The sequence below is a fragment of the Zingiber officinale genome, chromosome 11A (genome assembly GCF_018446385.1).
Source record: "Zingiber officinale cultivar Zhangliang chromosome 11A, Zo_v1.1, whole genome shotgun sequence".
Lineage (NCBI taxonomy): Eukaryota > Viridiplantae > Streptophyta > Magnoliopsida > Zingiberales > Zingiberaceae > Zingiber > Zingiber officinale.
The window spans coordinates 5,594,509-5,610,128 of record NC_056006.1 but is presented as its reverse complement, the minus strand read 5'-3'; the positions used below and the strand labels follow the sequence as shown (position 1 = coordinate 5,610,128).

The following is a 15,620-nucleotide window of genomic DNA, read 5'->3' as shown; positions in this document are numbered from 1 at the left end:
AAGGCAACGAGAGGCCAATGTGTGAGGCGACAGAGATGCACATCGGCGTGGGTTAGGAGGCAGCGGGCTATAGCGCCAGCTGCGGCTCCGGCGGCTAGGGCCACAAGAGAGAAGGGGGCGTGTTGGAGGGCTGTAACGCCGATGGCAGCTCTGGCAACTGCGTCGACGACAACTCTAGCAGCAGCTCTGGCGACTGCGTCAGCGTCAACTATGGCGACAGCTCTGGTGACTGCGTCGACGTCAACTCTGGTGACAGCTCTGGCGACTACGTCGGCGTCAACGTCGAGAGGGAGAATCTGGTGTCAGTGAAAGAAAACCAAGCTGAACCCCCTTGCCTCCGTGTCTCCTTTCCCCTCTTAAGCCCTAAATAGTATAATGATAAAAATACTCCTCCTTTTCCTTTTAATTTCTCTTAGACCCTTAGGCTATTTCCGTATCACATAGTTTTAGAATTGATGTTTTATTCTTATTTCTATATTAGAATGGTAAGAATTTATACTTAAATAAAAAAAAAACAATCATCTTAGAAAAAAAAAATGTTATTTCTTTATTCCATTTCTATAAACAAAATTTTATAAATTAAAATAATTATTACTTAAATTAATGGAAAGATAGTATTAGAACATAATTAATAATTTTGTCCAAGATGTTTAAACAACTAGGACCAGCTCTGGGTAAGATATGTAAGATAACTTATTATATTATGTTATATTATATTATACACGTGTGACTTTATATAAGTATGATACCTTACTCAACTAACTCTAGAGATGGACGAAGTTCCCCTCTAACTAATCCATCAGATAAATTCGGAAGCGTTCATGTCAATTCGTCCAGCAACGACTTTCACAATCGAAAATACACGGTAAAATCTATTCTTGCCCCGGTCGGATTTCAAACTTTCATACTCTCTTAAATCACCAAACACACCCTTCCAAAGGACTTTATGTTCTAGAAAGGTGGACAACACAATCAATACCTGACGGAGACAACAAGCTCAGTTGACGAAGTTATAGGATCAAAGTCTTCAATGTTTAATCGTTCGATTGTGATCTTTAACAAAAAAAAACAAACATATACACAATCGATGCTACTTAAAGCTAAATTAATTCAATTGTAACAAAAAAATTGATTAAGCTCATCGTTATATAAAGGAAGGTATTCACAATAAGCTAATCACAATGTCAACTTATAACTGATCATCAAATAATTACAAAAACATAAAAGGAGTTATTTCCAAAGCTAAATTAATTCAATAACTTTTGCAACCGATGCAAGAGGGCATATCCCTTTCAAGGTCATCTCCCAGTGAGGCCTCATCTAAGTCAGTCTGGTTCGCAAGGAACTCGATGTAGACCAGGGCCGTCAGACTGGTTCTCCCAAGTTCAACCCAGCAGATGGCCGAGTCCCTAATAGATCCCTCTAAGCCATCTACTAAATAAGTCCAAAGAAATCGAGAACAAACATGATTGCGCAGTTACAAAATTTTACAAAAGTGGCGTCGATTGTAAAGCATCATGTGTTATAAAGATTAGAGAGAGAAGAACGTGGCCGGACCACTAAAATAACGGATCTATTTTTTTAGAGAGAGAAGCACACTGCTTACACAGGTAAGTATTTGTGTCGTCGCTAGTAATTATAGCACCAAAAAGGGAAGGAGGCACGACAGTTGGTAAAAGTGCTTCCACACCACGGGTGTTGGCTCTTTCTTCTCTATATAAGGTAGCAGTATCAACTAGGAAAGGGTATGCGCAAGAGATTCAACTTCACTATGTTTTCATCTCATTACTTTCTTTCCACCTCGTATTTCTCTATGACTAACTTGAGCGTCGGACCTTACCCCCTTCTAATCTTTTGTTAATCTCTTTGAGCCAGTAATCTTGACCCACCAAAAGCCGATTCATTAAAAGCTGTCCAGAGAAGAGAAAGAAACGATCTAACAGGAGTTGACCCATTCCTAGATCAGTACTCTAATAACTTACGCATCTAGCTCCATACCTTCATGTAGCGAATCCCTAGTCACGAAGAGACTCGAGAGTTTGAGTGGGTGCTCAAGAATTATGCTCCAAAGTTCACCTTCGCCATCCCAAAATCTTACTCGATAGGCAAACATTGGTTTCCTCCGGAGATTAATCCCTTGCCGCAAAGCTGACGCACTTTATAGTTGTAGCTGAATACAAATGAAAAAGTAGCATTGCCATCAAAACCACTGATAAAGTGAAGAAAACATTAGTTATTCAGTTTGTGGAATAAACACTATCTTTAACAGCGAAAAAGGGTTCTTTAAAGCTAGCAAGATCAGTATGCTGATATAAATACCCAACTGCTTGTGTACCATCGATCATTACCATTAAGAACTTGATATTGATCGGTGTATTGGAGCTTCTACTTGCATAATCCGCCTACGCGGTAATGGTTCCAGCTTCCGGGTTCATCTGATGTTTGCTCTGGGCTATAAACATGATAGCTGAAATTCAAATTCCCCATGTAGCTCTCATCGTCCGTGTGAAACCTACCGGTCAAGTAAAACGATGGCGTCAATTTTCTTCTACACCGTTTCCGACTGTACTAATGTGTCTTTCAGTTACATCAGTAAACAAGCAAAACATGGTCTGTAGTGGTTCTTTAGAGTACTTTTGCTAAAACGAAAAACCAAACCTATCCATACGAGAAAATAAGGACAGTTTATCAGTTTAGTACACAAATTATCAGTTTCGATTTTGTTTCAGTTTGATCCTATACAAAAATTTGCTCCAATAGCTTAAAATTTTGAAGATTCCTGTTTGGTTTCAAACAGAACCAAAAAAGTTCCAAACTGAAATATTTTCCTTTGGTTTCGAATGACAGATCAACCTAGAGATATCATCAAAGGACACACAAAAGCATCATACCAATTCCAACGGTCTAATAGTTTATAATCATAAAAGTCTTCATATAGTTGAAATAATATTTTAAAAACACATGGACGAATGAAGAGAAAACGAGCATATATCGAAGACAATAAAATTATAAATAACTCAGTCAGTATTGGTATCGAACTTTACAAATGAAATCATGAGCAAAACTCCGATAATATTTCAAGTTGAAGTACAAGTGTATGCTCCAAGAAGTACAACAAAGAAAGACTTAAGCTGTGTTTACTTGGAATTAGAAAGGAAAAGAAATAAATCATCAAAGCAAACAAGCAAAATGGAAAAGAGTGAAAACATTGCCCCTCCTACTTTCTCTCCTCTAAGAAAACACAATATTTAAATAGTGTTGATAATACTTGAAATAAGAACATGAGATAGCACAAGAAGTTTACAAATTAAAGGAAAGGAAGCAAGTGAGACATTTACTTAGAATTAGGAGTACAGATAAAGTTCCATTGTCTCCTATAATTGGTTCCTGTTATCAACAATGCCTTGGAAGAAATTGACATACAAATCAAGCATCTGTTTGTACCAATGCATACCAGATAAACGTTGAGAGCCATGCAATCAATAAATTTTAAAGTTTTTGCTTCATATTCTACTTCAAAAAACACTCCTTGCTCATGAACAAAAGAGCAGAACAAAATCCCGTCTTTTGAATTTTTTTTTTTCTTTTCCTTTCAAACTAGGATTTAAAGGAAAATAGGATGAAAAATGGGGAAAGAAAGAGATGAAATTCTCGTACCAGGTTCGATCCATTGAAAGCATGGGGACGACAAAGCAGAGCGAAGATCTCCATCTTGAAAAGCTTCATTCCTCGAGAATTCTGTTCCCCCACCGCCTTCCCCAACAAGTATCCGCGGAAGGTGCAGCAGATCCTCGCCAGCCAGAAGATTCGCCCGCCCATGCTCTCCCTAGAAACCTCGGCCCCCATCGGGGAAAATGAAAGAAACCCTAACCCTAGCCGCGCATCCGAATCCTCCGGAGCGGCGGCTAAAGGAGCGACCTTTATAGGCCTAACTGTGCCGGGAAGGGTAGAGGGTGAGGATTTGAGAGGAGAGGAGGAGGCCGACGCCAGGAGGCTCGGCGGAAGATTCAGGAGGAAGAGGAGGCGAAGCCGCCGGCTTCTCCCGCCTGATTCGTCGAAGTGAACGGCATTGAGTCCGCTCATTTTTATGAATTATTTTATTTTATTTTATTTTAAAATGAGCTATTTATTATTTTAAAAGGATAATTAATTTTATTAAAATTCATTTGCTTGAAATTAAGCAAAAAAAAAACACTTTTAAAAATAAAATAACTCAAAATAATTTACCAACCGCACATTTCTTTAATTTTTTTATATTAGCACGTTGAACCAGCCAGTTAATCGATTTATCAATTTATCGATTTTGATTAATTTTGATTTATCGTATTTTGTATAAAAATTAGTTAATCAATCGATATTTTTATCTATTGTATCGATTCCGATTGAACTGATTTGGTCGATTAACTGATTCCAACCGAGAACACCATACATTACGGGATTTCATTGTTAAAAAAAATATATTATATCATGATACTTCCATATAGGTGGGTTAAAGGGATGACATATTATATATCTTTCATATATATGCTCATAATGCCACCTCGTGTGGTTTGCTGTTGCGACAAATGCATAAGTGTTGTAGTCTAGCAATTAATGAAAAATAATACATAACTTTCTATGGTAACTTTTTATTTTTGTCACGCCCCAGAGGAGTCCCTATCAGAGGAAAATCCGACAATATCTCCCTTATACCGGCGACAATCTGAATCATATATATACATCCACAAGAATACATCAGCCTACATGGCTGGAATATATATACAACCACGCATTTATATATATCAAACAACTTACACGGCTATACTAAAAAAAACACAGCAGAAAAACGAAAGAAAAGTCCACACAAACTAAAAACAAAGACTAGCCGGCTAGGCTTGCACAACCACAACAAAACAAATGCAACTCAACATAGCAAACTCAAAAGAACAAAGTCGAATTTATACAACACCGAGTCCAACAAAAACGTAAGACAAGTAAAGGAGAGCTAACACCGAAAACAGTCCTCGGATGTGACGTGAAACCGACAGACAGGATACTCCAAGCGACATGACATATCTATGTGCTAACATGAAAATCACAAGAAAAGAAATAGGGGTAGTGAGTATAACAAATTCAGCGGGTATCGAACATACATGTATAGTAAAATATAACTACCAATAATAATCATATAGTACAATCTCCTGAACAATAAAAGGTAATGCAAAACTGAATGAGGGGAGAAGCTATACTCACCAGGGCATCCTATCCTGACATAAGAGTGTGGACCTCACCAACAGATGCAGGGTCATCAAACCAAATATATAATGTCTCCTGTATGCATGTCAATCATATGCAACCATCAAAATACAACATTCAAAATGCAACCATCACAAACAATAAATACAATTCATGCATATGATGCAAATGATCTGGTCACCTCTAACGCCAGTTAGCCACCTCACACGCGATGGTGAGGTCGAGTGGGTAGGGGTATGACAATTGTACACTCTGTCATTACTACTCCTGAGTGACCAAGTGGACAGGATGCTGTCAGAGTACATCTATTCTCCTACCCCAAACATAGTAGGGGAGCCGAAGCTCTCATCTCCCTGTGTCATAGTCAAGAGGAGGGATTCCTGCCCGCTACCACGCTGCAGTCACACTACCCATGAGCGGACCAGCGGAACCCTGATAGAGCAAACTACACACACCCTGCCTGATATACCACTAACCTATGAGTGGTTGTGTGTGCAGGTCATGTAACTGACGATGTGCTCAACAACAATGGAGCCGACAATCGTTCAGCATGCAATCATGTAAAATGGTGCATGATACTAAAACATGTAACTCCTGAAAATACCAGCCTCATAATGTGTACCAAAAGAAAAACAGAGTCCATAACAATAATCAGGTATACATGCCAGATAGTAAACCTAGATACACATGTCAAGTAATAAACCTAGGTACATATACCAAGTATATCTAGTAACTAGACCTGTATCCGGTAATGCATTGTATGTCACTACGTAAGTACACAATGCAAGAATCAAGAGAACATAAGTAATAATGCAGAACAGACAACAATAAGGGTATAATACAGGTATCAAGTAGTGACATACCAAGGCATATATAAACATAATCATTATTATTAGATATAATCTACTACGCATATCAAAATGACAATATCAAAAGAGATAAGTTAAAGGTACCCGCTTTATCTGTCGAACATGATAAGCAATCCCACGTCGAGATGCTCATCTCAAATAAAAGTCCTGCAAAATCATATAATATACAGTTTTAGCTAATCTCATATAGAACAATTAGTTAAACGTAAAACTTAATCCTAATTCGATTAGGTAACCACGTTTAAATTCCACCTAATGATCCAAATTCAGTTAGATGTTTAGACCATCCTTCAACTCCTATCAAATCTCATCATAAATCCTTCTAAATCCAAACATAATCTACAATCCCTTAATCCAACTTAAATCAATTCCTATATTCCATTAACCCATCTGTCAATCCTGCTTTCATTCCACTATATGAAAATCAACATTTCCAGTTAACAATTCATCTTCAACATAACTACCAAATAACCTAACCACCACAAGAAATCTGATACAAATTCATATCCACCAATCCATCTCAAAAATACAACCAAATCCTATACTTAATCCATGAATCTTTAAATAAATCCATTCAATACTATAAACAAGAACCCACATGAAACCAAACATCACCACTAATCACAATTTAATGATTCTGATAACAATCCTGAACCCATCCAAATTAACCAATCAGCTAATTAATCAAACCTCAGCATGAAATGAAAACACAAGTCTATCATCAACAGATTAACAGATTCCAAATTAGATTCAAATTTGAATCAATCTAATGTTATCAAATGGGTACAACTAATCCACTCTTTAATCTATTCAAACTTAGTTTGTTACACATTCGATAACTCTAACCATTCCTCCATCTCATTGGTCTAGGCTAAGTATAAATAAATTCTAAAAACTCACCTGAGTTGGTACCTTAGCCGATGCTTCATAGCTGGAGAAACTCATCGTCAAATTAGTGGCCGAAGCTGCCGGGATCAGGGCCAGAGCTACTGTGATCAATTAACCCACTTAGCACAAACATCCCATACAAGAATTGGAGATCAGATCTCTATAAACCTAAAACCAAAGATTCCTTACCCTAACTCAGTGCTGGCAGCTTCCTCCCTGCCGGAGACTCAACAGAAAACAACCGATGAGACGGGTGAAGAAAGAGTTAACGGTAGATGGCGCAACGAGAATAGCACGGCAAAGAGGGGGATATAATCGGGAGAGGTAGATCCAAGCTAGGACACTGCTCTTAAAGTGAGGAGAAGAGAGGCGTTGGCACGATCGGTCAGTAGCAAGTGTGGAGCGAATTGTGTGCACGGCGGTGAGGATGTGGAGACAATGTCGCGTCGTCTTCTTCAACAACATCTCACAGCGACAACTGCTTGAGCGACATCGTGAACAGATCGGGAGCTAGGGTACGAAGACGGTGGATCTGAGCCGACGCGGCCACCACGTTAGGGTCGAATGCTTGGTGTCCACATCCAAGAATGGGAAGATGGCGTCCAGCTTCGACAATCGGAGAGGAGAGGGAGAATCGACTTCTGTCCATGACTCGAAGAGAGAAGATCGGTAACAACAACCAATCGTAGCCTCTTCCAGGATGGCAAGGTCACCGGTGGTGGCATGGCGTCCGTCGGGCGGCGTGGCGTCAGGCAGTGGAGTCGAAGAGGAGAGTCAACGGAGATTGGGGAAGAGAAAGGGGGAATCGGGAGGTGAGGCAGTGTGCAGTGGTTAACGTCCGGCGTCAGGCCACGGTGGTCGGCGAAGATGCGAGGAGGATGATCGGGGGATGGTGCGGTGTCGCGATGGAGAAGAAGGGAGGGTCGGCGCGAGGAAGAGGGAAGAATCGGGAGAAAAGGTTTCGGCGATAAAGGGGAAAAAACTTAGGTCACTATTTAAATACTTAGGTTAATTATAACAAACATTAGGTTAATGGAATTAATCAACTCCCAGCTTAATTGATATATCAAACAGTTTTCTCCAAGCCTATTCGATTCATCCACTTAAAGTTAAAATATACCATACGAGATCTGAAAAATTTTCAAAAATTTTTTAAAAATTTTCAAAAATTCTCTTATGGTTATTCGTCCTTTTCGGTATTTTACAATTTTTCTTTCCTGATATACAATTGCACTGCTTATAATGAGGATGGTTACACGTTTTTTATTTAATCCGCTCACTGTCTTCATTCCAAAATATCATGTAGTTCTTTATACAACAATCAATTTTTTTCACATACAAATCTAAACCCCTAATCAATTTCTAAGTATTGTAGACCTTATCAATCATTCTGTTATCAGCAGGGTGTAACTCTGACATCAATTGATAAATATCATTATAATGTTGTTATGAGAACTGATAGTCTATTTGATGTTTAATTAGCCTACTGTAACTGATAATTGTGAATAACTAGAAGGAATGTCTTCTCACATTTATCTTTCACTAGACATAATTTATCATATAGTTTTTGAACTTCAAACATTGATATTTCATCTATATTCGAATGATCAATAATATTTATAGTGTTATAAACCATTGATTACTCTGCATTATCATTAACTAATAATTACTCCCACGAAAATATAGGACAAGATGATGAAGCAATAGAAAATCAAATAGACAAACATATAAGGTTCTCTATATGACAACACCAGTGGTAGTAATTTAAAACAGATCCATTTCTACTTAGATGTACTTTCACGATTTCTCATCGTGGAAAGATTTATATCTGCATTTGTAATTATTACATGAACAATGTAACTCTTTGTCAACTATACACTTAAGATGACGTTTAGCAAATTTCACAAATTCTTCAACACCTTAAAAATAAAATTCTTGTTGATAAATATATTTTTTAACCTATTATATATCTAAGATTTATTCATATACATTGTAACCTAATAAAAAATAAATCTACATCTTTATTAAACATGCAAAACTAAGCATGCATATAGTTTAAACTTAATAAGGATTAAATCATTAAAATCTAATAGCTAAATAATAACTTAAACTAAATTGAACCTTAGAAGAAGAGTCGTAGTACTAAGAGAGAAGATAGCGAACATGATGGAGATAAGAGCTCAGCTGATGCAATATACCTTAAAATAACAAAGAATTATAAAAAAATTAGCTAAAATCAATCACATTATCTAATGACTTAAATACAACAACACTAGAGAAAGACAAATGACCTTAGCATAGTAATCCTTATCTGACAGTCGCCCAATGCTCAACTCCTCCGATGTAGGATCCGAACGAATCACCTACAAGGTCACGCTGACCTAGCCTTCGCATTCAAAGAACCAATAAATTTAACAAGTGTACATGTCTAGTGTACATTCAATAAAGGATAATAAGTAGTTTAATATATATTAGTGTTGATGACAGAACACGACCATCATGCACGGCCAGTGCATGATAGACACACGTGGCCAGGGCATGGTCGACTAAGGCACAGTTTGCTAGGGCACACTCGGATAGGGCACGACCGACCAAGGCACGTCCGATCAGGGCATGCCCAACTAGGCCATGCCTAGCTAGGCCATGACCTCGTCGCAAGAAAGTCGACAAGCCGTGAGGCCGTCTACAACCTACGATCTCATTGTGAGGCCTTGCCCAACCTAATTAGGACGAGACGGGGGAGGGAGAGAAGATTACCTAAGGGGGAGTTGTGCAAGCCGTCGAAGTCACCGAAGAGGGAAGACAGGAGAGAAGCCATTGAAAAATTGATAGAGGAAACCCTAAAGCCTGCTCGATCTCAACGTGTGTGGCCTAGTCAAAATTGTGACCAAATGAGTTTAGTTAGTGACGTAACATAATCCGTCGCTAAATAGTGATGGAACTAATATTTTATCTCTATTTACCAACAAAATATTAATTTCGTTTTTATTTAGAGATGGAATATTAGTTATATCGCTAATTGATTAAAATAATAATAACTGATTTAGCGACCAATGTAATTATCAGTCGCTATTCTATGACCGATTAAACTTCGGTCACTAATTAGTGACTGATTAAGCAACTAATATAAATATCGGTTGCTACTTAGAGATTGGATTTTAATCAATTTCTCCATTCATCTTTTTTCCTTTAACAATTACATAAATTTCATGAGATCTTCTTCAATTGGATGCAACACAAGTGAATCCCTCCCTTCTAGATCCACCCTACAATATCAAAGAGGTCGTCCAACCGATATCAAAGAAAGAGCAACAAGAAGAAGAAGTAGCCCTAGTAAAAGAAGTTGCGTCGGTTATAAAACCAATGCAACTAGTGAATAAGAAAGAAGAAGCCAAATAAGAAGACCAGAAGGTCGCAACACTTATCAAAGTAGAGGCTAAGTTGTTGCGAGAAGATTGGCCATTAGCTAGAACTTGTTCCGATGTAGTCGATTGGTAAATTGTTTCTATGACAAGTCCATTTTTGCTGCTGTACATGAGATTTGGCTCCATCGTACGAGGGTAAATCAAGAAGTGCTTATGAAGGCCCATCCAGATAACCAATATTCTTAGGCCCGTTTTTCACTAAAGAAAAAATATTTTACATTACGTTGCAATTGAGATTCAAATCTTAAATCTTTTTATTATCTGTCGGAGGATGTGACCATTATATCATTACCTAGAGTGCACACCATACGAGAGTAAAGATAAGGAAAAGGATTCTTTTGCTCCGTAATTCATGTCAAGCCACTTTGTCTTTCCACCAATGGAGCATGGAGGTTTTGAAACGAAGGATAAGAATGAATTTGAAAATAAATTCAAAGGGACAACCGATGCTAATCCTAATAATTTCAATACAATGAGTAAGCCTCTCAAAGAAAAGCCTTATTTTCGAGTTAGAAAGGGCTTACACGGAATTCAGTTTTATGAGTTGGAAATATCGATAGTAGTGAAGGGAAGGATTTATGATAAATGAGCCTTGTTCTTTATGCACGGTTGGTTCTTGGGTTGTCGGATGTGGATGGAAAAGAGGGGGAGAGTAAAAAGGTTTATTGTGAACGAGACTTTAGTTTCATATTGAAAGTTTCAAGACAAGTTTATTGAGGTATATTGTATCACAAGCATGGTAGTTGTAAACAAATATATAGGGAAAGATTCTCTCCCATACATAGGTACATAGGGGTACAAATCTAAGGTCTGAATATATATTGAATCAAGTTAAAAGAGAATCCTTCATTTTCCACTACCAATTTTGATGCATTTTTTTGAAACTAACACCCACTATTTCACAGGATAGCACAGGAACCTTGAAGGCTACTGAGGTAACAATATTCCATCTATATGCCCGTAAACAAGCTAAGTTGAGTCAACTTTCAAGTATTCAAGTTTATTTGATAAGGTAATCAAGTCAAATCAAGTCGAGCCTAAAATGAATCATGCCTTTGAAATGATTGTTCAAACTTGACTTGCTTTATTTTTGATGAGTTTAAGCTTGATTCGAGCTTGGTTCGTTTAAACATTATCGAACTTTCAATTCAAGTTTATCTTGAACTTAGTTTGTTTGGATGTTATTGAACTCTCAATTCAAACTTGTTCGATTGTTTAAAACTTTTACTTATTTGATTGATTATTGAGTTTGATAATTCAAATTTGTCTGTTTATTTTAAAAGTTTTTTATTTGTTTATTTAGCATGTTGATAAGAATTTTATTAATGAATATAGTTCACGAACATTGTTTATAAATGTTGTTCATAAATATTAACAATTTGAACAGGGCCGGTCCTAGACTTTGAAGGGTCCGGTGCAAAAAAAAATGTGCCCTTTAAATTCAGATAAAAATAATAAAATCGATACTATATAATAATTCATCAACAAAACACATAAACTAAAATCTATAATAATAAAAACATTATATTCAATGTTGTTAATACTCAATATTAGAAAATGAAAAAGAATTATTACAATTGTAACAACTCACCCTTATAACCTTACCGTACATGGCAGACGTTACTCTTTTAATATCTAAATTTTTTTGACAGTCTTACATATTATATGCTGCTCAGTCTATAGATCTACTCTAAACTTATTCTGACTGATAAGACGTGATTAGGGGCCAAGCAGAGCTAGAGGGGAGTCTAGAGCTTCTAACGGGTCTGGGTCGTGTGGCCCTGACTGGCCGTGTCACCTTGGCAGCGCACGGCCGTGTGAGGGTCACATGGTCGTGCCACCTTGGCCGAGAGGAAGAGGTGCACGACCGTATGAATCCACATGGTCGTGTCATCTTGGCCAAGAGGAAGAGGTGCATGACCGTGTGAATCCACACGACCGTGTCACCTTGGCCAAGAGGGAGGGATGCACGACCGTGTGAATCCACACGGCTGTGTCACCTTGGCCGAGAGGGAGAGATGCATGACCGTGTGAATCCACACGACTGTGTCACCTAGGCCGAGAGGGAGAGGTCTGAGGCCGTGTGAATCCACACGGCCATGTCACGGGCCGTGTGGGGGTCACACCCTGCTCTACAAAAAGGGGTTTTCTCCCCTTTGTACTTATCTTTGCCACTCTAATTACTACCAAACTGATAAATTCACCCTAAGCAACTAGTGATAGTATTTCATGTAAAGCGGAGAGAAGAAAATACTTTAGCATTAGTTCTAACATATTTCAAACAATCACAAGTTCCCAGATCTCCTTCCACTGTTCCAACACACACACACAAAATACCGCTCCTACTGCCTCCTCCTACTCGAGCTTTCCTTTATCTTTATCTGCAGTATAAGGAAATGTAAATCTATAAGTGAATGCTTAGTAAGTACCATCTACTCACAAAACAAGCATAAAAGAAGGAACATGCTTTCAAAACTACTTGGGGAAAACACAAAACTCGCACTTGACCATAATTCACGCTAAAATGCATAATTCGGAAATCAATACATGACATACATTTTTAAATAGGTTTATCATGCAAAACATCAACTTAAAACCATTCTAGCAATGTAAACATGCAATGGAAACATAAATCTTGCCATACTATAGAGTTCATCCATGCTACACTTCATAACTCAAGTTCTCAAATTTAAGAAGGCTTCTACTAAGACAAACAACAAAGTTTGAAAACTTTATATTACATAACTAGTGAAAATAATAATAATCTTGCTTGGGCCCGACATTGTACCACTTTATGCGCATCCTTAATAAGATCCGAGGTAGCTAAGCCCGAACCTATTAAGGTACTACTAGGTGATCTAGGGGCCTAGGGGCGATCTAGGAGCCCACCTATGGACCTTGTGTCCAGTATATGTCACTTTAAAGTAAAATACTTTCGTTTAAGTATTGCTTTCTTATACTTTCACTTACTTGTCATTTAAACAAACACCTTATGTACGCTTAATCCCCCATACTTATAGGGAAGCACTTTAGGGCACTGATTATGCTTCTTAGCCCCAAAACTAAATGGAAAACGATTCAAGATACTCTAAACATGCTCTTAATCCCAAAACTTTAGAGGGCATCATACAATCATAACATGTATATTCTTTAACATGCATAAAACATAACCCAACATGTATCTACTTTACATGTATAAAAACATAACACAACATGCATTATCGAAACAACTTATACTGCAGGTGAGTAGTACTTACATCCTTTTGCTAGATCTTACAACTCTTGTAACTTTAATCTCCAAATCACGTTTCCCCCCGTGTACTGTGAAAACTCTCCTCTTAGATTCTCCTCTTGAAGAACTTAGAACCTTGTAACCCTAGTGTTCTTGGCTGAAAACTACAAAGAAGGGAAGAGGAAAAAGGTTTCGGCTAGGGAGGAGAAGAGAAGGTGAAAAGTTAGGTTTTTGGTTTCTTCCATTCCCCCTTTCATACTAAGTGGAAGTTGAAGCATCTCTTCACACATAATCAACATATAATGAATAATTTTATATTTTCAATGTGATGCTTTACCACCACCTAATGGCTATTTAAACCAATCTTAAATCAAAGGTCTAGGGTTCAAATCCCAGCTCGGGTCATTTATATATATATTTTTATTTCTTTTCTCTTCTTCTATTTCTTTTTGCTCTTTTGGAGGAAAGGAAGTTTACAGGTATTACAACAATTAACTATATATATATTTTTATTTCTTTTCTCTTCTTCTATTTCTTTTTGCTCTTTTGGAGGAAAGGAAGTTTACGAGTGTTACAACAATTAACTATGAAAAACTGATCTTCTTGCAGTTTTATTTGCAAAGTCATCGATCAATTTTTCATAATTGAGTTTTTCTAAAAACTCACTCTCAATCGAAATCATAGCTAATGCATTCAATCTTGTTTGGGTCATGGTTGATCTCAAACAAGATTTCAACAACTTCAATTTAGAAAAACTTCTTTCTGCAGATGTGACAGTCACCTGAATAGTTAATAATATCCTGTATGTAATAAATGAATTCGGGAAACAATTCATTCTTTGCAAAAAAATTAGTATTTCACTTACTATTTTTGTTTCATTTGGCAGAATATGTTGTATGATTTTCAATTCTTGATATAAGTCATCTCCATCCAAATCTGAAACATCTTGTCTTGTACCATTTTTTCTTTGTAGTTTTCTTTCAAGATTCTTACAACGAGCTTTCAAGTCCTCATCAATCAATGAACCCAACTTTTCAGCTGTGAAAAGAAATCCAAAAAGATCTTCATATTCCTCATATTGCTCAAACCTTTTCTTCAATGGCCTAATTGTTTGATCTACTATGAATAAGAAATAATGAACTCTAAAAGCTTTCTCGGCAGATTCTTGAGGTAGTTTCGAAGACTCATATGTAACCTTATCAAAATGTCTTTTTCTATATATTTGTCTTTTTTCAAGAAAAACAGGATCAATCTCCATTGTTAAAGCAAGTTCTTTTGCTGTATTGATAGTTTGTCCAAATCCAGATTCTCTATACTCTTCAAAAGAAGCAATTAACCCCTTAATCTTGGTAATAGCAACGTCAATAAGCATGTTTTCAGATTGTATGTTTTTACTAACAATATTAACTTTACCCAATATCTCATACCAAATAATCATATCCACTAAAAACTCAAAATTTCCAAGTTCAAATGTTGCTAAAGACTTAGCTTCACTTCTTATTTTAGAGTCAGTGTCTTTTTCTTCTGCAACTTGAAGTAAAGCTTCTCTGATTTGTTGAGCTTGAAGTACCACTGCTTTTACACTTTCAGTATGACTTTCCCATCGAGTGATTGACAATGGCTTGAGAGTTAAACCTTTTACCGTTACATGATCTATCAAAATTTTCCACCTCTTTGTAGAATGAGAAAATATTGTATAAATCCGTGGTACTACTCCAAAAAAGTCTTTCGTTTTTCTACAGGAATTTGTAATATCACAAAGTGTTAAATTCAAACAATGACAATCACATGGAGTATACAATGCTCTAGGATTTATATCCAACAAATTTTTTTGTACGCCTTGGTGCCTCCCTTTCATATTTGCTCCATTATCATATCCCTGCCCTCTCACATTATCAATATCAAGATCAAAACTCTTCAACACATTTTGCAGTTCTTCAAACAAGCCTTGTCATGTTGTATCATCTACTT

The 15,620-nt window shown here is 37.1% G+C and overlaps 1 long non-coding RNA gene across 2 annotated transcripts; it reads right to left on the bottom strand.

The window, feature by feature from the left end:
• Window positions 1-1,560: 1,560 nt before the first annotated feature.
• Window positions 1,561-7,971, bottom strand: LOC122031843. 2 transcript variants are annotated; one of them, XR_006125877.1, is made up of 8 exons: window positions 7,182-7,971; window positions 7,005-7,093; window positions 6,189-6,251; window positions 5,233-5,310; window positions 3,658-5,062; window positions 2,349-2,512; window positions 1,999-2,170; window positions 1,561-1,910 (listed from the first exon to the last, which is right to left on the bottom strand). It is a non-coding gene; the product is annotated as an uncharacterized LOC122031843 (long non-coding RNA). The 2 variants fall into 2 exon arrangements; XR_006125876.1 differs by having other exon boundaries at window positions 3,658-5,310.
• Window positions 7,972-15,620: the final 7,649 nt, after the last annotated feature.